The sequence below is a fragment of the Lacerta agilis genome, chromosome 7 (assembly GCF_009819535.1).
Source record: "Lacerta agilis isolate rLacAgi1 chromosome 7, rLacAgi1.pri, whole genome shotgun sequence".
Lineage (NCBI taxonomy): Eukaryota > Metazoa > Chordata > Lepidosauria > Squamata > Lacertidae > Lacerta > Lacerta agilis.
The window spans coordinates 7,621,822-7,643,844 of NC_046318.1; positions in this window are offsets into that span (position 1 = coordinate 7,621,822).

Genomic DNA, 22,023 nt, shown 5'->3' on the forward strand with positions numbered 1-22,023 from the left:
CAAAATGGCTTGAGTTCTTCCTGCCACCTCGAAACCCCTAATAAGCATGGATCTCAGTCTACATCACCGCAGGACACATTTGCATTTCAATTCTAAGCCTGTTAATTCAGAAATAAGTCCCACTGAATTAAATGGGTCTTACTTTCTGCCACAGCAGATGGGAATGTTCTGCCCATAGGCAGGGGTTCTTATTTAACCTGCAAGGCTGATTTCCTCAAGCTGCGCTGCCACACCGCACACCCTCTACGTCAAGGTAAAAAATGTGGCTGCAAAGCAGCAAACTCATCTTCTGCAGTCCCGTGCAGTTGGGATGCCGCAATAGAGAGATGCATAGGGTAGGGTAAGCATCATGTTTGCCTGGAAGGGTCTCCTCCTCCAAAGAGGGCCGGGGGGGGGGGGAGATGACGAGAGCCAAAGACAGCAGGTGGGGAATGAGAGAGTGGTTTAGATGCTTCCACGGGTGGCGCCGTGGTTGAAACCACTGAGCTTCTTGGGCCTGATGATCAAAAGGTTGGCGGTTTGAATCCCTGCAACGGGGTGAGCTCCCGTTGCTCAGTCCCTGCTCCTGCCAACCTAGCGGTTTGAAAGCACGTCAGTGCAAGTAGATAAATAGGTACCGCTATGGTGGGAAAGTAAACAGTGTTTCTGTGCACTCTGGCTTCTGTCACGGTGTTCCATTGCGCCAGAAGCAGTTTAGTTGTGCTGGCCACACGACCTGGAAAGCTGTCTGTGAACAAATGCCGGCTCCCTCGGCCTGAAAGCGAGATGAGCGCTGCAACCCCATAGTCGCATTTGACTGGACTTAAACGTCAAGGAGTCCTTTACCTTTTAGCTCTAGATGCCGCCGTACCAACAGGCTCACTTCCAAGCCACTGGCAGCTTCCCAGCTGCCCTTTCCGCATCTCTGGCGAAAGGCAGCGAGCCCATGCCGAACTGCTCTTTGTAGATATTGACTGATGATAATAAAGGAAAAGGATTTATTGTTGGCACAAGCTTTTATAAACTGTGCCATCATAAATCGGCTGGTCTTTAAGGTGTCACAGCCTCCCAGTTGTTTTTTTTGCTGCTTCAGGCAAGCACGGCTAGCGCATTGGAAATAAATGGAAAGCACCCTGAGTGAGTCAAAAGGATCTTTCATTCAAGTAAGCCCAGGGGTCCAGGAGTTGGGTGGGTGGGGTGAGTTACTAGTAGGGACAAGGCTGGGCTTTTTTTTTTTTGTCACCTCCACGACCTCCTGGGGATGCGGGTGGCGCTGTGGGTTCATAGAATCATAGAATCCTAGAGTTGGAAGAGACCACAAGGGCCATCCAGTCCAACCGCCTGCCAAGCAGGAAACACCACCAAAGCATTCCTGACAGATGGCTGTCAAGCCTCCGCTTAAAGACCTCCAAAGAAGGACACTCCTTGGCAGCAAATTCCACTGCCGAACAGCTCTTACTGTCAGGAAGTTCTTCCTAATGTTTTAGGTGGAATCTTCTTTCTTGTAGTTTGAATCCATTGCTCCGTGTCCGCTTCTCTGGAGCAGCAGAAAACAACCTTTCTCCCTCCTCTATATGACATCCTTTTTATATATTTGAACATGGCTATCATATCACCCCTTAACCTTCTCTTCTCCAGGCTAAACATACCCAGCTCCCTAAGCCGTTCCTCATAAGGCATCGTTTCCAGGCCTTTGACCATTTTGGTTGCCCTCCTCTGGACATGTTCCAGCTTGTCAGTATCCTTCTTGAACTGTGGTGCCCAGAACTGGACACAGTATTCCAGGTGAGATCTGACCAGAGCGGAATACAGTGGTACTATTACAGTGGTACTATTCCCTTGCTCTAGATGCTATACTCCTATTAATGCAGCCCAGAACTGCATTGGCTTTTTTAGCCGCTGCATCACACTGTTGACTCATGTCAAGTTTATGGTCTACCAAGACTCCTAGATCCTTTTCACATGTACTGCTCTCAAGCCAGGTGTCACCCATCCTGTATTTGTGCCTTTCATTTTTTTGCCCAGTGGTTAACCACTGAGCCTGGGGCTTGCTGATCAGAAGGTCAGCGGTTCGAATCCCCGTGATGGGGTGAGCTCCCATTGCTCGGTCCCAGCTCCTGCCAACCTAGCAGTTCAAAAGCACGCCAAAGTGCAAGCAGATAAATAGGTTCCACTCCGGCGGGAAGGTAAAAGGCGTTTCCGTGCGCTGCTCTGGTTTGTCAGAAGCAGCTTAGTCATGCTGGCCACATGACCTTGAAGCTGTATGCCGGCTCCCTTGGCCAATAAAGCAAGATGAGCGCCGCAACCCCAGAGTCGTCTGCTGCTGGATCTAATGGTCAGTGGTCCCTTTACCTTTACCTTTTTACCACCTCCTGGTGCCACCTCCTCATTCCCTTGAGGCTGAAATGGAACAGAATCCGGAAATGTAAAAGTGGTTCAGTGGTTCTTTTGAGTGTGGTAAGAAAGGGATTCTCTCTTTTTTCATCTCCATCCTTCAGAGAACTGGACTAAAGAGACTATGAGCCAGATCCAGAGAATTTGGAGCTGGCCCACTGAGATCAGTGGAGCTTAAAATAGTCACAAATGGCTCATGAAGAACCTCTGATTTTTTTCTTCCCCTAGTCAGAAATATTTTGTCTACTTCAGGTAATGTCCTTGAACCATAGGATTCCAGGAAGCAAGAGACCAAGGAACACCCTCCTCCCACCGAACATATTGGTTTCTACCAGAAGACTTTAACGAACCTCACCTCAGGAAAATTAAAAATAAGAATACAGTGGTACCTCAGTTTACAAATTTAATCCGTTCTTAAACCAAAACTGTTCTAAAACCAAGGCGCACTTTCCCTAATGAGGCCTCCCGCCGCTGGTGCCCTTCCACCGTTTGGATTCCGTTCTTAGACCAAGGTAAAGTCCTCAAACCAAGACACTATTTCCGGTTTTGCAGAGTTTGAAAAACAAATCGTTCTTTAAAACCGGACTTTTTCTTAAACCAAGGTACCACTGTATAAGGGCAAGAGCCAGCAGTCAGCCAGGTTGGGTACCTGACCTGGTCCTGCTGTCACTCACCATCCTACCTGCTGGACTTCTGGGACATTTCAGGCCTAGATGGTTGTCACTGCTGCTTTTGAATGGAAGCCAAGCTTGGCTCTTATCTGTGGTGGCCGCCTACCATTGTTTAATTACCCAAGATGCATTGTCCTTGAAGAGGGATCTACAAATTCTATTGTTCTGGTCCTATTGGAACAGTAGATCTATAAAATTAATGTGGAGGTTTTATACATTTATTGGACAGGGCAGTAGATTTGGGGTAATTCAGCATGGCAGGGAGCAACGCAGATGGGATCCAAGCTTGGCTCCCATTGAAAAGCAGGAGCAACACCCATCTACCCCTAAAATAAGCACCCAAGGACCTCCTGGGGAGTGTGGGGATGGGTGGCACCAGTCGAGAAGCCCTTGGGCACTGTCTGACCTAGAAAACCACTGGCACAGTATGAGAGAGACATGCATGCAGCCCATGGCTACAAGAGAATGCGACCTTTAAGTTGAAAACATTTCCCTTACCCTGTGCCAGATAAAAATGGTGTAATTAACCTGAAGTGAACCCAATTTTTTAATGATTCAACTCACAGCCCCCTGTATTAGTTCTCCATCTTCTTTGCACATGATTGGAACATGTCCCCCCTTGCCTTTTGTGAAATGTTGTGTCTGATTAGATTTTTTTTTATTTGACAATGGAGCTGATTGAAATCTGATTGGTGTTTTTCCGGGGTGTCTGAAGGGTGAAGGTTGCAATGGACCAACACATCTCTGTGTAGATTTGACTTGTTCTCTGTGTACACCTGCCTAGAGAAGAGCCAGGGGAAATCTTGCTGAAATTCAGCAGGGAGCTGTTGAAAAGCTGCCTTGGCTGAATTAAAGACACACTGAGTCAAATGTATGTTGCTCTGAATTTGGCCAGCTTGATCACTGCGAATGGGTGCTCAGGGAACTGACATAATACACTAATATTTTGTAATGCTTGTGCATTGTTTCCTGAAGGGGCAATTCCCCTGCAGGAGGAAAGTCGAAGATCATTGCTCCGCATGTTTGCGTCTGGGGAAAAAAAAGGCAATTTGCAGTTTGATCTTAGCGAAAAGGAGCGCCTGGGAGCTGAGAGTTGCTAGCTTGTCTTAGCTGGGAACTGTGGGACGGTCCTGTACAGGGAGGGGCTGCACAAGTTGCCCTCTGGGGATTTGATGCAGGCAGTGCTGTCTACTTAGGTAAAGGTAAAGGACCCCTGACAGTTGAGTCCAGTCGCGAACGACTCTGGCTTTACTGACTGAGGGAGCCGGCGTTTGTCCGCAGACAGTTTTTCCGGGTCATGTGGCCAGCATGACTAAGCCGCTTCTGGTGAAACCAGAGCGGCGCATGGAAACACCATTTGCATGTCAATATCCCGACCCCTCCCTTGATAAATAAGACACAAGACACCGTAATTAAGGTTAAATGGGCAAGAAAAGGCCACAACTTTATTGGTTCCGGATGTTGAGCGGTATTGGCTTTAGGCATTGGATCTAACTGACTATATCTGACTCCAGTACGATGTGCTGGCAGTCCAGGAAGGGATAACCACTGTTGGGTGAGCCCCTGCTGCTGCACATCAGCTAAGGACTCACCCTGTGATCACCGATCTGGGGCGTGCCTTAGGCCCTCACCACCCACGGCTCCGGACACGGACACGCCCCCCGGACTCCTTTACGAAGTACCCTTCAGCACTTGGGGGGAGGTGTTGGCCCGTCCTCCCCCCCCACCTCCTAACCTTCCTGACCTTATCCAATGCCTAACCGCCAAACCAAAGTTGTGACGAGTTGCTACGAGGTAGGCGAAAAAACCACAAGGCGGAGCCAATTTGCCAGGTGGAAAAATTCCTACCAGGCCCCTCAACGGCGACCAACCGTGGTCCATAGCAAGGTCAAGGAAAACCTAGCCTAAAGGGGGGAGTGGGAAGGGAAAGCAGGAACGGTCAGGAGCCCAGGAAAAGAGAGCGAGCTCTGGCTGCGAGCCCACTTAAGTGCAGTGGGCACGCCCTAGCCTGCTGCACCGGTTGGCCAGCCAGCTGGGCACCGCACCCAGAGCTCGCCCAATAGCGCCAGGGGATGCAGGCATCCCCTGCACACGTGGAGGGCTCGTGCTTCACTGCAACCCCCCCTCCTTTCTAAGGGCGGAAGGGGCTTTACCTTCCCGCCGGAGCGGTACCTATTTATCTACTTGCACTTTTGACGTGCCTTCGAACTGCTAGGTTGGCAGGAGCAGGGACCGAGCAACAGGAGCTCACCACGTCACAGGGATTCGAACCGCCGACCTTCCGATCAGCAAACCCTGGTTTGGACCACAGTGCCACCTGTCTACTTACAGGAGTGTGTTTGCCTCCACAGAGGCTCTGCTTATGAAACTGACAATGTTCGAAAGATCCTGTGAGTTTCCAGTGCTCTCTGTTCCAAAGAAATCTAAGCTCTTGTCTGCTGTGGAGTTGAATGTGGATTTGAAACTGATTCCTTTTTTCTCTCCCTTTGCAGCACCCTCACCAGGTTCTCCTCTCCCAAGGGGCAGCCTGCACTTCCCCTCCTCTATTCAGATTTCCCGGATCTGCAGATAATCCAATAAGAGAAGGAGCAAGAGGTTTCTTGGAGCAGCAGCCTCTGCTTGCAACCCTCTGTGTTGCCTCTCGCTGTTGGCTTATTTCCACCTCTAGAATCTGTGGAGGCTGCAAAGGAGGGCTTCTGACATTTAGGGTTCTGTCGCTGAAATTGCCAGCATGAAGGGTGGTATACAAATTTAATAATCACCCGTCCATCCCATGGCATTAAAACACCGTAATCTTCATATATTGGAGCTCTCAGGGGGATGAGGGGATATGTGAACCCTGCTAGGATGTCAGAGGCAAAGCTCTGTGAGGAAGAGAAGCAGAACGTGTTGCTATCTCTCTCCCCCCCCCCCCGCTGCCCTTTCCCTTTTTTTGGCTGGGTTTCTACATCGGCCATCCTTTTGGCAGGCAGAAACTCAGTACGTGGGGAGCATTTCCTTTCAATATTGTTGTTGGTTGTTTGCAGTTACCGAGAGCTTCCATTTGATCATTGCAATGGATTGCTTTGAAGTCATTTCTGCACCGGGTAAAGTAGTTTTTAGTTCCCCAGTTCCCACCCCACCACATCTCTTAGTTTGCCTGACCAAAGGTGGCAACCCTAGGCCCAGCACAGGCCTTGCAGTGTTGCTCCAAAGAAAATAATAATAATAATAATAATAATAATAATAATAATAATAATAATTTATTTGTATACCGCCTTTCTATCTTACGATACTCAAGGCGGTTTACAAGCAGAAGAAACAAAAAATGTACATCTTAAAACAATCTAATGCAATACAAAAATGTGATAATACATCAAACACTAACATTCAACAATTATTAGAGTAATATAAAATAATATCAACATATAAAAGTTAAACAGAAATCCACTCAACATTTACAATAAACTAAACTAAACTAATCAACGGCAAGCCACAGTACATGAAATAATACAATACAAATTGAGAAGCAAAGACTAGAGGGTGGAGCAAGGCAGGTGGAAGGAGGCATTGAAGGGAAGTCGGTAATTCTATTTCCTATCAGAGAGGCTCTTGACTCCCCTGTCCAGCCTCCTTCAGACCTTGGCGGTCTGTGGGGCAACGCAGAGGCCTTGTATCTGTTGCTCCAAGGAAAGTGGTGTCTCTCTCTCTGTGTGTGTGTGTCAGCTGCTCTATCTGTTTCTTAGCGCCTCTTGCTCTCAGCTGGAGTCCGCATCACAAAGCAGGACTGGCTTCTGAAGCCTGCGATGTGATTGGCTGCCTGGCTCAAAGCAGCCAATCAATCCTGCACTAGGTGGGTGTGGCCAGGAGGTGCCGGAACTGTATATAAAGCAGACCCACTGCCCTGTTTCCCCAGTTGTTTAACGTGGTTGCAACCGAGCCCCTCAGGTGAGCCTGTGCATTTGCCAGGGACTGCCTGCTGCCTGGGGGAACAAGGGAAGCCCCCCAGGGGGATCTGAGAGCGGCTTGAGCCCCACAGCCCCCCTGATGTTGGGCACGAAGGGCTACAGGGTCAGTTGCTGCATCCCTGTCCAAGTACAGCTGTGGGTGGGGAAGGTCTGTTTGGCCTCAGCAGGACATGACTTGCCTATGGACATATATTGGGTCTTTCTTCGGACCTTGCAAAATGTGCCTTGTTCTTCCACATCCTTTCCATTGGTTGTCTTGCCTTTTTGAGTTTCCATAATCTGAAGACGGGACTTGTCTCACCTTTGGAAAAACAAAATCAGTGTCAGCTGCTTTAGGAGACAACATCTGTCTGAAAAGCAGGATAAAAATAATAAGAAAAACTGCGCATTTAAAAGAATATATATGCCACCACCCTTGAATTGAATGGAATTAACATTGTTCTAACTGCTAGGCCACACTGACTCTCCTAGAACTTTGGCATGATGTTGTTAATGGCTGTTGCCTAGCAACGGAGCTTGTGACCGTTTGAACTGAGGTTCCTGCATCCTCAGCATCTCCAGGTTGGCTCTAGTGACCTTCGCTCAGTCACTACATTAGAAGATGGCATCACAAAGACCCCTGGAGGTAAGTGGATGTTGCCATGTCTAGTGGACTTTAGAACATAGATGAATGGCATCACCAAGTTTGACAAAGAGCTATACGCAGTCAAAGAAAGGGTTGAGTTTTGCACAAGTTTTTGGAAGGGGAGAATGAATGCTGTAAAGCAGGCACATCCAACTCCCAAGAGACTGTGATCTACCGGTACTCCCAGTATAAAAAAACTGGCAGTGATCTACCCATTGACATTGGAGGGAGGAGGAGGGTTGATTGCCCAGAATTGTTGAGCTTTCTTTAGGAGGGAAGTGCCCAGAGTTGTTGAGCTTTTTGGGGAGGAGTTTTTTAGCCTTTCCCCCACAACTTTTTGTACACGATAAAGATCCCATGATCTACCAGGATCAGCTAGGGATCTACCGGTAGATCACGATCTACTGGTTGGACATCCCTGCTGTAAAGGAAAATTTAGGTTTCTGTACTGCGGTCGATTGAATATTATTTCGAACAGAGCATTCCTTCTACTATATGCACATGTGAATCTGGGAGAGGGCTCATTTATATTTCTACATAATGGATATCAGCTTTGTACTATAGTTTGATTATTATTACTCTTATTGATTATTATTACTTAGGTTGATTACTGAAAGAACTAATGATAGTGATGTTTAGACAATAAAAATGCATGTATTGTAAAACAGCTGATAAAAGAATTAAAAAAACAAACATCAGGAAAGGAGTGGTAGGATGTCAAAAATAAATTTGTTGAATTTTATTTTATTTTGTATATGATGATAAATAAAATCGAAAATTCTTTCCAGTAGCACCTTAGAGACCAACTGAGTTTGTTCCTGGTATGAGCTTTCGTGTGCATGCACACTTCTTCAGATACACTGAAACAGAAGTCACCAGATCCTTAAATATAGTGAGGGAGTGGGGAGGGGTATTACTCAGAAGGGTGGTGGGAATGGGTGATCAGCTGATAGGTGTGGAAAACCTGTTGACGACCGGCTGTAATTAGTCTTGCAGGGAAAGGCAAGTGGTGGGATGGCTAAAGATAGCTTTGTTATGTATAATGAGATAAGAATCCAATGTCTTTGTTCAGACCAGGTTTCTCCGTGGTTTTAAGTTTGGTGATTAGTTGTAAACTCAGTTGGTCTCTAAGGTGCTACTGGAAAGAATTTTCGATTTTGTTTTGACTATGATGATAAATGTTTTGGATTATTTTTGTAGATTTAACAAAAATGTTACCTGAAAGAGATAATGAGTTGCTTCTCTTAGCAGTAACTTCTCTGGGTCTCTTCTCAGTCATCGGTTGCGCTTCCTGCATCCTCCCTTGGTCAACTGGTGGTTGTTTCCTGTCTGTGCGTGTTGGATCCAGACATGGAGTGCAGGCAGCGAGCAGCAGAAACCCTCTGCCATCTGCTCCCCATCCTCTGGTGCAAAGAAGATAAAGCTGGAAGGAATGCATTGCCTGCAAGACGCCCCAAACCTCCTCCTGCCTAGAACGTACCCATGCACTGCTACATACTATTAGGAATGGCAGCTCTTTGAGTGAAAGAGGGGTCTCCTAACAACCCCCCAGAACCCTTAACAAAGGACATTCCCCATGGTCCTTGGAGGGAAGCCATGAAGGGGTAAAGTGGTATGATACTGCTTTACATGCACAGTGCAAATGTGGCCTTGGAGGCATTCTGGGATTCCTCTGGCTGCAAGGAGGCTCTAGCTGGGGGGTATCAAAAACCGTCCAGCCCATGACCACCTATTGGAGGGTCTACCATCTCCAGCTGGACTGCAGAATTCAGTGAGCAGCTGCTCTCAAGGGCATCCCAGCATAGAGTGGGGTGAACAAGACCCTAACTAACCTTGAGCAACCTTGGCAGAGACGTTGGCGCAAACAATGTGGGGCCCGAGCACTGATTATAAGAGCTTAGTGTGTCCTCAATTCAACTGGAGGACCGGTTCCTGCATTGGCCGTCAACAATTGTTACTTTCTTGCCAGGGTAAGTTGGTATCACACACGGCACAGCGGTCTCTCAAGCCACTTGTTCTGGGTTTCACAGAGAGAAAGCACCTGGCCTTTCTGCTCCCCAGCCTTGCCCCGTGGGCATCTCTGATCTCTTGCTTCTGGTCTTTGGCGCCTTCCTTCCTGCGGATCAGCTCTTGGAGGCCATGTGCTTCCTGGACAGTCACCTTGCTGTTGAGAGCACCTTCGACCCCTTGGACACATCTCCCATTTGCTGCAAGAGTTCATCAAGCAGTTCAGCGGCAAAGCAGTGGAGGTAAGGTGCTGCAAGGGTAGGAGAGAAGAATCTCCGCTTTGGAGTAGGGGAGGCAACCTCATGCCATTGGGTGGCCAGGACACATGTTTGCTGAGAGGAGCCTGGCAATGTCAGGACACGAACATCAGCCAAGGGTCCTGAGAAACGTGGGTTCAGGAATGGGGAATCCTCTTCCTTCTGGGACTGTTCCCAGCAAGCTTCTTCTCTTGGCCCACAATGGATAGGGGAACTGGTTCCCTGGAGCTGCATGGGTCCATTACTCCCAAGGACGCTGAGTGGTGCCATCAAAGAAAGGTGACTGTGGTGACACAGGTCAAGGATCCCCTTTCCTATTAGGGATGGGTGGATCTGCCTGCAGACAGCCGTGCTTCCTTGTACAGTCTAAGTTGTGGGATGTAACATCACTGAAGCAGTCAAATACAACATTTCCTGTTTGCCCAGAGTGGACACGCAAGGGAATGTTCCTCCAGCCACGAGGACTTCCTGACACACCTCGTTTAGAGCATCCTCCCCCTGCGTGTGACCAGGTAGATGGGCATGACCCTGGCAGACCCTATAAAGGGGCTAGTCACACAGCCATCTTTCTCTTGACTCTCTTGATCCCATCTCTTCTTGATGCCTTTTGCTGTCTGCTGGCTCTCAGCCAGCAGCACATAGGATCATCATTCACAGAGGATAAACCCACACTTTTCTCTGTAACTGTAACTACAAGCTAAAGCCTGCCTTCAGGACCATACTGTGAACTGAAGGTAAGAAAACCTCATCATTACTTTTAAAAGAAGATTGTTGTGTCATTATTGTTTTTAAGAGGGAACTAAAGGGGATTTACCAGGAACAATCCAATCTGGACAAGCCAGACTGGATTGCTTAACTCAAATGGTTCAAACAAATCCATCAACTAGCTTCCAGCAATGTGCAAGGGAATGTGCTCTGCTACTAGCTCACAAGCGTGAGAGAAGAAGGATAAAATTTAATCAAGATATCCTCTCCTGCGATCCTCAACATTTCTACAAAGGGTTATGGGCCCAGAATTGAGTATTTTTGAGTATTTTTGGTGGATGGCACTGGATTGAGATCCTGAGCTGAAAAGTATTTTTATTTGTCTACTTCCTGGTAGGCACATGGTCTGTTGTTCCCCTTCCCTCAGAGTTCACAGTACCTGAGGCAGTGAAGAGTGATTTTTATTTTTGATATTTTTGATTTTTAATTTTGACAATTTTCTCAAATTTTAAAATTTTGAATATTTCTCAAATTTTGATTTTGAGATGGCAAGTACAGCTTTTACCAGTGATACAAGCCTAAGTTAAATGAACACAATTTTGTGCACTGGAAATAGCATTTGATAGTGATTCTTGATTTTGTATGCAATTGAAACTCCAATGCCTACTGGCACCAGTGAACAAGACTTAGCCAAAATTAAGTTATGGAAATTGCAAAACAGCAAAGCTAAGGCAACCATATTGGGTGGACTTAAAGATGAACATTTGTCGCTAAAGACCATGCAGTGCAATTTTTAAATGATTTGGAACATATGTATGTAAACACCATGAAATGTTCTCATAGGAGATTGATATGTGATCTTTTTAGGCTTAAGATGAATTCTAAAGCAGAAATTTCAAAACATGTAAATGAGGATACTGCCACAGTGCAGAAAATACAACTCACTGAGCATCCACTTACTGAAGACCAAAAGGTTTCCTTCTTCCTAGGGTCACTAGGACCCAAATTTGATACATTTGCTTCCTTAATGGACCATAAGGAAAATTTGCCTTTTAAAGATCTGCCTGCACATTTGAGGCAGGAGTTCCAAGGGAGAGAGGAATCTCCAGTCAGAAATGTAAGGAGCAATGACTCTAATTATGCATCTAGACATCTTGTGAAGGCCAAAGACACATCTAAGAAAGTTGTGTGTTTTAACTGTAACAAAGAAGCAGGGGCGGAGCAAGGGGACAGGGGGGCCGCCCCGGTTGCCGCCCTGGAGGGGGTGACACTCGGGGCCATGCCTCCACCCCTCGCCTCTGCCCGGCAGCGTCAGGAAAGGTGCAGGCAGCCGCGCCAGCTGAGCAAGGTTTCGGGCGCGGCTGCCTACCGGAGGGGGGGGGGTGACACTCCCCGGCCCTTCCCATGCCGCCTGGCACCCCGTCCATTGCTCGCTCGCCGCCTCGCGGGAGCAGTGGCCAGGGTGCCGGGCGGCCGGGGAGTGTCACCCCCACCCATGCTTCCATGGCGAACGGGCGGCGGGTCGTGGGGCTGCCCGAACTGCCGCTCGCTCACCACCTTGTGGGAGCAGTGGCCGGGGTGCCGGCTAGTGTCACCCCCCCCACCCGGGCCGGTGCTGCTCCTGCGGGGATCAAGCGACGGGTCGTGGGGCTGCTCAGAATTGTGAAAACAAATCAAATGAGTGGTTAATAGACAGTGGGGCTTTGTCCCATTTTGTGTACAACAAGGACTATTTTGAAGATATTAATAATATTGATAAATCACAAGGTGGTGATATTGAAGCTGCAGATGAGAACATTGTGAAACCTCATGGAGTGGGGTGAGTAACTTTGAAATGTGTAGTAAACAATGAAGACATAGAAAATGTGGTGGAGAGAGTTCTTTATGTTTGAATCCCTGCGACAGGGTGAGCTCCTGTTGCTCGGTCCCTGCTCCTGCCAACCTAGCAGTTCGAAAGCACGTCAAAGTGCAAGTAGATAAATAGGTACCACACTGGCGGGAAGGTAAACAGCGTTTCCGTGCACTGCTCTGGTTCGCCAGAAGCGGCTTAGTCATGCTGGCCACATGACCCGGAAGCTGTACGCCGGCTCACTTGGCCAATAAAGCGAGATGAGCGCCACAACCCCAGAGTCGTCTGCGACTGGACCTAATGGTCAGGGGTCCCTTTACCTTTACCTTTACCTTTATGCCCTTACTGGGCAATGGAGGGGAAATCTGGTTTTTGGGTAACCTGGTCCAGAGTTGTTTATATATAAGTAATAATAGGACTTTTGTTGGGGGGGGCAGAACCAACGTGATTGGTCAGTTGGTTAAGTATTTCTATTGTTTTACTTGATCAATGGGGCAGCTGCCCACCCTCACCCCACCTTTGGCTATGCCCATGACCTGAGCTGCAGCATTCTGAATGGGGAAAAGCACACACCTCACAACACAGAACCCATAGAGAGAGACATACTCTTCCCGCCATGGGTGTCGTGAAAGAGACAAGCCATCCTGCGCACAGACTCACGTGACATGCATTTTGTCAATATTAGAACAACAAATTGTATGCCGGGGCTCCCTTCTGGCATTATTTTACAAAGATTCAGTGCGGGTGAACAGATTTTAATCAGAGAACGGAAGGTGGGTTCGGAATACGACTGATATCTTTTAATGATTCTGGTCGTGACAGCTGGCATTTCACTGTCAAGGTTATGAGAGTTTCCCCATTTATCTTATGATTGGCTTCCTGTGGCATTTCATCAGCCTCCTCAGTTTGTTATGACTCACGAAAACCTACCTAGTAAATCCAAACAGTAATTTAAAACGTTGGAAGTTTATTATGGATTGACATAGAAAACCATTTATTACACCAACAAGCTTGAAAGCTAGCAGGTGAGGGAGCGTAAGATTTCCCAAATAACTAAAATAAGATTCCCTTCACATTTCATCATGGAGAAAATAATTTTTTATTAAAAAAAAAAAAACCGCAATAAGGAATAGCCTGCAGAGCAATTTTCACAACTTGATTGTTTGACTACACATAGTGTCACAATCAGGGCGCTTTTTGATATAATCCTAATTCCCTCTAACAACAAGCTCAGATGGCTGAGTGCCTACCATTTGGAGGCAGGGTGGCCATTGCCATCTGTCAACACTTCAAACAGACAACCATCCTCTGTAAAGTAGGACCTGTAGCCACCCCAGCTGAAAGTGATAATGGAGCCACCCCTCCTCAAAAAAACACCCGTAGAATAAAAACAATAAAAAGCATTTTCCTTGTATATACTTTTATTAGGACCAACCCAAATATTACAAACGGCAGACCAACACAGCTACCTACCTGTAACTGTAGGTATCTTAGCCACCATAATGGCTTGCAAAATCCACTTTCATTGTCCAGCCACTGATCTGCATACTTCAGGAATATAGTTTAAAACAACACAAACATGTTACTAACAACTTTAGATTCAATGGACTGATAAGTCTGTATCATGCCTCAAAAAGGCATTCTCAACATTACACCTCCAACATCTTCCTATAGAAACATTGTGTAGTCCAGTATACTGAAATGATATTTTTTTTTGCCGAATCAATCTCAATTTCAAGTCTAAGGTGTCCCGAGGTGCATAATTCTTTTGTAATTAATTAAATTACGGCATTGTGACTATGTTATTCCACACCTTTCATTTCAGTGCAAAATAAACGCCATGCAAATGGAGGAGACATCACCAATTACGTATCGTTTGTGGACCAAAAGCAGCAACAGTAGCAAACACCAATCATATTTGCTGGGTTCAGGGGCGTAGCAAGGGGGGGTGGGCCGCCCCGGGTTCCATAATGGAGTGGGTGACAAATTATCAAGGAACAATTTTTTTTGAATTTATTTTTTGAAAAAATGTTTTTTGAAATTTTTTGTTGAATTTTTTTTTGAAAATGCCTGCTCCGAAGGTCTTATCTTACTATACTATGGATTATATAGCTATATATGAAATTTCATGCATATCGGTTAATATCTTGACCCTCCTCCACCAAAATAGCTGTTCACTTGGCTGTTTTCCTATGTCGTGAAGGCTAAAATTTCAGTTCAGTGGAGCACTTACTGTTCGCAACCCTAACCCTGTGGAAAGCCATCTAATTAGACTTTAATTTGATTTTGAGATGTTTTTAGGAGGTAATTTAATTATTGTTTGATTTTATACCAATGTTATGTATCTGATGTTAGCCACCCTGAGCCCGACTTCGGCCGGGGAGGGTGGGATATAAAAAAAGTTTATTATTATTATTACTTGTTATTATTCCATTGTAAGAAAATATGAAATAACGTAAAACCATTTTTGCGGCGATGGTGGGGGGGAATCAATGGGGGGTTTGACAAGAAATTTTCCGCACCGGGTACCACCGGACCTTCCCATGCCTCGGGGGGGGGGGCAATTTTTTTTACCCCCGGGTACCAATTTACCTTGCTACGCCCCTGGCTGGGTTGATTTCTGGGCATGGAACAAATAAACAAACACAGGCGGTTCTACTCCTGTTCCTGTCTGAATTTTCTGGCATCCCTGTTTCAATCACGTGGCCTTCCTGTTGCCTATTGGTGGGGGGGACATTAATAACTCTCTGCAGCCCCAGTTATTCAGGAGGCATGGGTGGGTGGGGGAAAGCAGTGATGGGACCAATAGTCACCACACCAAGACAAAATCTGGATAGCCCAGATGAGTAAGAATTGCACCATGCCACTAACTATGCAGTTAAAATTTATCCTAGAGCAGAAGCTGGCACGGTCACCATCTGTGACTGCTCAGTCATACTATCCAGGAGAGAGTTAACATTTGAGATCTAAAAATCAAGAATTGTCGTTCAGAACAACTGACTCACCCCATGCAGGACTCTGAGCAAGCAGGATTCTGAGCAATACGGCAATCAGATAATTTTCTTCTTCTTCTTTTTGAATCAACAGTACTGCATTAACTAAATAAATATAGTATCTCATTTCAAGATATGCTTTGTGGGTAATTGAAGATACCTGCCTTACGAAAGCTACTGCTAAATCGTCTCCGACACGTTCGGTGAAATGGAAGCGCACACAAATAATTTGGAATATTATGATTGGCACAGAAACACCCTCTTAGAAGGGACAGCGCTGATTAAAAATCCCATTTTAAATCCATGATTTATTCATTAATCAGCCTATCAATTATGCTAATCAAGGCTGCCAGTTTGAATGAATCACAAAACAGCTAATTATATTTGGTTCCCTAAAACAGTAGCATACTTTCTTTCTTTTTTAAAAAAAACTGCCTCTGCTGCAGTGATTAATGAAGTTTTTGCGAGCGGGTGCAAACCGCAAGCGATTTTTAAAATAGCTAATCTGGGGGAAGAACAAAGGAATTGGTGAACCGTGTAAATCACACGGAGTGCATTTTCTTCCAGCTTGCCAAGGTCATGATGCAAGACAGTATTTGGCAGAGAAGTTATATTGCTTTGCTGGGAAAAAAAATAGGGGCTTTATCTGGTCTCTTTTGCATTGACTTTATTATGATAGATGACCGTAGGATTCATCGTAGAATGTGCTGGTTCAGGGCACCACCTAATTCAACAGACTGTTTTAGATGTTCCTGTTTTAGATGTCACTGTTGCTGAATGATAGATTTGGGGGGGGGGGTGTTATGAGGAGACAGGGAAGTAGGATGGCCCAGCCGCCTTCATTCATTGTCACACACAGCCGCTGCACCCTGCTGTCCACATGCAGAAAGCAGGATTGTACCCGCCCAGTCTCCACCATGGGATGCTGCATGCTTCAGTCAGGCACAGCTGCAACATCTGCTCAGTGACAGGGAATGAAGCATTGTCCCCGATGAGCCTTTTCAAAGCCTTGAAGGTGTCACTGCAGAGCTGTCATTCACAACAGAACGTGCTCATTTGTCCAGCCTCTAATTATATTAGTTCTGTGTAACGCTTCAAGCAGTGCTTGCGGAGAGCAGAAACAAGAGTCGTAGAATTGGAAGGGATCCTGAGCGCCATCTAGTCCAACCCCCTGCAATTCAGGAATCTCAACTAAAGCATCCAGGACAGATGGCCACCCAACCTCTGCTTAAAAAGCGTGTTCTCCTTCCTAGAGAGCACGTGTTGCGGTTGGGGCCTAGCAAGACACCCTGCTGGAGTTGTGGGGCGGGACTTAATTAGCTAGCCAAGGATGCTGATAGGGGCTTTTGGGGTTGGGGAGAATTATATGTTGCAAATTTTGATAGACAGCGCAGGGGTTATATATTCTGGGTGCTCGCAGCACCAGCCCCTCTTTGCTGCGTGCACCGGATCTCCCACCTGTCCCCCCTCGTTTTGTAGGTGTGCGCTTTGACCTTGCTATGCCTGTCATGGGGTCGTCTGCTTTGTGACAGGGGCCTGGTAGGAATTTCCCCATTTGGCTGATTGGCTGTGGCCATTGGGTTTTGCCTACTGCGTAGCAATTCGTCACAACTTGTAAGGTTGGCGGTTAGGCATTGGTTATTCAATTGGTTGGTGGAGGGGAAGTGGTTGGCCGTGCCTGCCCCTCCAATGCTGCTGCTGCGCGGGGAATTCCGTTAAAGGAATCCAGGGGCTCTCCATGCTTGTCCGTCCCTTGGTCATGGGTTAGGGCCATGCAAGAGCCCCTGGGAACACTAGGGGAGAGGGAGGGTCCTGGCCACCCCGACCCCAAATCCTCTCCTCTAAGTGTTTTCCCCTTTGCTGTCTTCCACCAAGCGGATGGAAGTCAGCCTGTCCCCTAGATGGGACTTATAGTCAAACCAATGCCTAAGCAACCACTCACATGTTGTAATTTAATAAAAAAAGTTGTGGCCAAAATTATGCCAATAACCTTAAACAAAATTCCTGTGTGCGGTGTGAATTATTTGGGGGTGGGCTTGAGGACCTCTACATGCAACCCTCCAAAGAAGGAGAGTCCTGCCATTTCGTTTTTTTAAAACATTCCAAATCATATGAAATAAACTAGCATTTCGTATTTCCTGTCAATTACTTCCACACATGGCTTGTTCTGGAATATATTATTTAAAGAAGCCATCGAATGGCTTCTGGGGGAGTGTTTTTTTTTTTTTTTAATCAGCAGAGAGAGGGAGAGAGAAAAAGAAATCAATGGATCAACTTTAAAATAATAAAAAAATATCCCTTCCTCCTAAGTCTGATGAGTACTAATGCAATCTGGGCTCCTGGGAGAAATTAGGCCTGACAAAACAGAATGAAAAATAGGTTTGTGTTGCCCGAGTAATAGACAGCTCAGCAGTTTGTTTTATGGTACATAGAGGCATAGATCTTGTCAAACTATGTCCCTTCGTTATTAAACACAGGGTATGGCAACTTTCCAGATATGCCAAAGTGAAGTAATTGCTTTAATTACATGAGAGTCTCTGCTATATTCCTTGAGATCTCCACTGCCCACTACTGCTTCAGCTTTAATGAGAAGATGAATATTAAGCTTGGATGTTTTGAAAACATTCTGTTAATTCTGTCTCTAACAGTCACATTCAAGTTAAACCAGACGTTGTTAAGGGTTGCATCCAAAATGGAGATTCCTCTAAACAGGATTGTTGTTATTTCTGAATCTTGCTGTAAGTCCAACCATGAATCATTAAAGCACGCTCAGTTCTAGGCCAGGTAGTATCATTGGACTACATCTCCCAGGCTGGCTAGGGCTGATGTGAGTTGTAGTCCAACTGGAGGGCACCACATTGCCTATCCCTGATCTAGGGACTGGGGAGTGTCGTTTCTTTCCAGCAGTTACAGATTTGGCTTGTCTGGCCATGCTGATATTTAGCTATGGGCGCAGCCAGATTGCTGGACACGTTGAAAGCTTGCACAGTAGGTCAAAAGTATTAGCTGTGGACCATGAAACCCGTAGTTCAAATGCCAGCTGATCTGCAAACTCTCTGAGCGGTGTTAAGGAAAATCATTGTCTCCCGGCCCTCTGCCAACCAGTGTCTCCCATTTGCAACATAATACTGGCCAGGCTTTCAGAGTTGTAGGTTTTGAACTGTGCTAAAGATGGTATTTGGCACAATTCAAATGGTCAAAGCATTTTACATACATTGTTGCAGGATTAATGTTGGATGCAGATAATAGAAATTACAGAAAAATGCATGCAACAAAGAATACACACACATGCAGATAATAATAATAATAATAATAATAATAATAATAATAATAATAATAATAATAATTTGTACCCCACCCATCTGGCTGGATTTCCACAGCCACTCTGGGTGGCTTCCAACAAAAATCAAATACATTAAAATATCACACATTAAAAGCTTCCCTAAACAGGGCTGCCTTCAGATTTCCTCTAAATGTCTGGGAGTTGTCTATCTCTTTGACATCTGAAGGGAGGGCGTTCCACAGGGCGGGCGCCACTACCGAGAAGGCCCTCTGCCTGGTTCCCTGTAGCTTTGCTTCTCGCAGTGAGGGAACCGCTAGAAGGCCCTCGGTGCTGGATCTCAGTGTCCAGGCTGAACGGTGGAGGTGGTGACGCTCCTTCAGATGATGGCTATGGAGGGCTTTGACCATGAAATAAATACAATGGGCATCATCCATCCATTCCTGCAGATTGAAGTATAAAACTGCTAGCTAAGGAGGGTCTGGTATGGTTTCACATTGGATGGGGACCACATGCTGAGATTCCAGGAGGTTGGCAAAGTATTATTTTTGCTTGCAGGTTCTTCAGTCTATTGCATGTGGTAGATGAAAAACAGCAGCTGCAATGACTTTCCCGCCTCCCCGGGCTCCTGCGTCGTGGGTGGTGTGACATCCTAAAAAGCACTGGTACCCTCTCCTGGTCTCCCCTCGTTCCCTGCCAGTCCACCACACACCCTTCAGAACCTTGACAGTCCCTGACATACCACCTGCCAATCATTGGAACTAGTGTTAGAATCATAGAATCATAGAGTTGGAAGAGACCACAAGGGCCATCCAGTCCAACCCCCTGCCAAGCAGGAAACACCATCAAAGCATTCCTGACAGATGGTTGCAAAGCCTCCGCTTAAAGACCTCCAAAGAAGGAGACTCCACCACACTCCTTGGCAGCAAATTCCACTGTTGAACAGCTCTCACTGTCAGGAAGTTCTTCCTAATGTTTAGGTGGAATCTTCTTTCTTGTAGTTTGAATCCATTGCCCCGTGTCCACCTCTCTGGAGCAGCAGAAAACAACCTTTCTCCCTCCTCTATATGACATCCTTTTATATATTTGAACATGGCTATCATATCACCCCTTAACCTTCTCTTGTTCCTCCCTGTTCCTCTGAGAAGAGCCCTGGGTCTTGAACACACATCGTCTGGAGCAGCTCAGTTTATTTCTCTACCTAAGGCCCAGAGGTTTTCAGTTCAAGTCCCCTGCTGGTGCCAATCCCCTTGGAATTTTGACTAACCATATTGCTAAAATGGAAACAGAAAGGGAGCCGAACTCCTTGAGCTGAAAGCAGCGTTGAAGTCAAGGACTTCCAGGCAAGGAACATTATGAAAAAATTAATATATACAACAACAATTAAGCAATTATGCTTCAGAAGCAGAAACATGTGCCTTTGATTTGGTGGACACAATTCCACTTTGGTGTAATCAAATATAGAACATATTATGTTAATTAAGCTGTTTCAGTAAAGCAAGCAGGTGCTGATATTTGTACAACTGAATCTCAGCGTAAGTGCTCTTCTATAATTGCTATCGCACACCTGCAGCAATAATGGTTAAATAATTGTAATCATGCATGAGCATGTTTGTATAATTATACTTTCAGCAAAATCCATAGTTGTTTATAGGAAAAGATAGCTCATATCTCTTTGCATTAACACCACTGCAACCTATCCTTCACATAAGTACAAGTTGCCTGGCAACTAGACTCACTCATCGGGTTATCCAAACTATTAAAATAGTTCCACATCACCTAGAAACCTTGAATTTGGCCTAGGTACAGCACAGGTCGGGACGCGGGTGGCGCTGTGGGTTAAACCACAGAGCCCAGGGCTTGCTGATCAGAAGGTCGGCAGTTTGAATCCCCGCGATGGGGTGAGCTCCCATTGCTCAATCCCAGCTCCTGCCCACCTCGCAGTTCGAAAGCATGTCAAAAGTGCAAGTAGATAAATAGGTACCACTCCGGCGGGAAGGTAAATGGCGTTTCCGTGTGCTGCTCTGGTTCGCCAGAAGCGGCTTAGTCATGCTGGCCACATGACCCGGAAGCAGGGCCGTGTCGTCATAGGGGTGGGTGGCGTGGTGCGCCAGGGCGCCGGGCCCCCAGGGGCGCCCCTGCGAGCCCGCCACCGGCTGCTGGAAGCTGATTTTCACCATGGCTGAGCAGGAGCAGCAGCGTCCGAAGCGAAACCCAACGCCTTGTCTGCACTCGACGCGGCTCTCTAGACCATCCGCCGAGCCCACCCCGCCGCCGGGAGGAAGCACCGCCTTGGCTCTTCCCCCCCCCGCGTCTCCCCCCCACCTTCGCGGGAGCGCCAAGAGTTAACAAGGTTCCGCAGACACGTGTCTTGCGCTGGTGAGCGAGTAGGTGGCCGCGAGAGTCCGAGCTCAGGATGCGTTCCAAAGAGGCTCAGGGAAAGCGAAAGAGGCAGTACGCCGGGGGCGCCGGAGGGATCGTTGCGCCATGGCGGCCGATCTCCTTAAGATGGCCCTGCCTGGAAGCTCCCTTGGCCAGTAACGCGAGATGAGCGCCACAACCCCAGAGTCGGACACGACTGGACCTAATGGTAAGGGGTCCCTTTACCTTTACCTTTACAGCATAGGTCACATTGATTACTAGAAAAGGCCAAAAGCAGAACATGTACAAATCTGAAGAAGTAGCAAAAATATACAGGGAAGTCCCTAAGGGGATGAAATCCCTCCTACCCCAAAGGGACTGAGCATGCTCATTGGACACAGAAATTCAATCCTTTGACAACACTTTTTTTTAAAAAAGAGGACGTCCTATTTTGCTCTCCCTTTTTAAGGTTCTTTATCTTCAAAGCCAGATTCAGATCACACAGCCCTTCAAAGAGAGGGGTGCCCTTGGATAGAGGACTGCCCTCTGTAAAGTGGGACACATGGCAATCTACAAAATCTTTGATGCAGACTGCTGCTGACCCCTTTGCCTCAGACTCTGGAAATAGACATGACAGGGTGTCTGTTAAGACACAGTATGAGCAAAATATCTTTCAAGCAAAAGAACAACGCTTCTTTGGTGTGTGAGTTTTAAAACTATTTTATCGGCCTCGTCGAAAGCTCAGATAGCACAAATATATATCATTCCTTGGGGGCTCTTTCGCGGGAAAGAAAACCAGCCCAAGTAAGACAAATGAGCTCCCAGCCTTCAGCTCTGAACTGCCAATATTCAGGTGATGTCAACCTGCGAGGTTGAAAGTCATGGATTTCATTATTGCAGCACATTAAGGCCAAGAGAAAAATCTAATTTGCTGCTGCATCAGTGACTCTGTGCT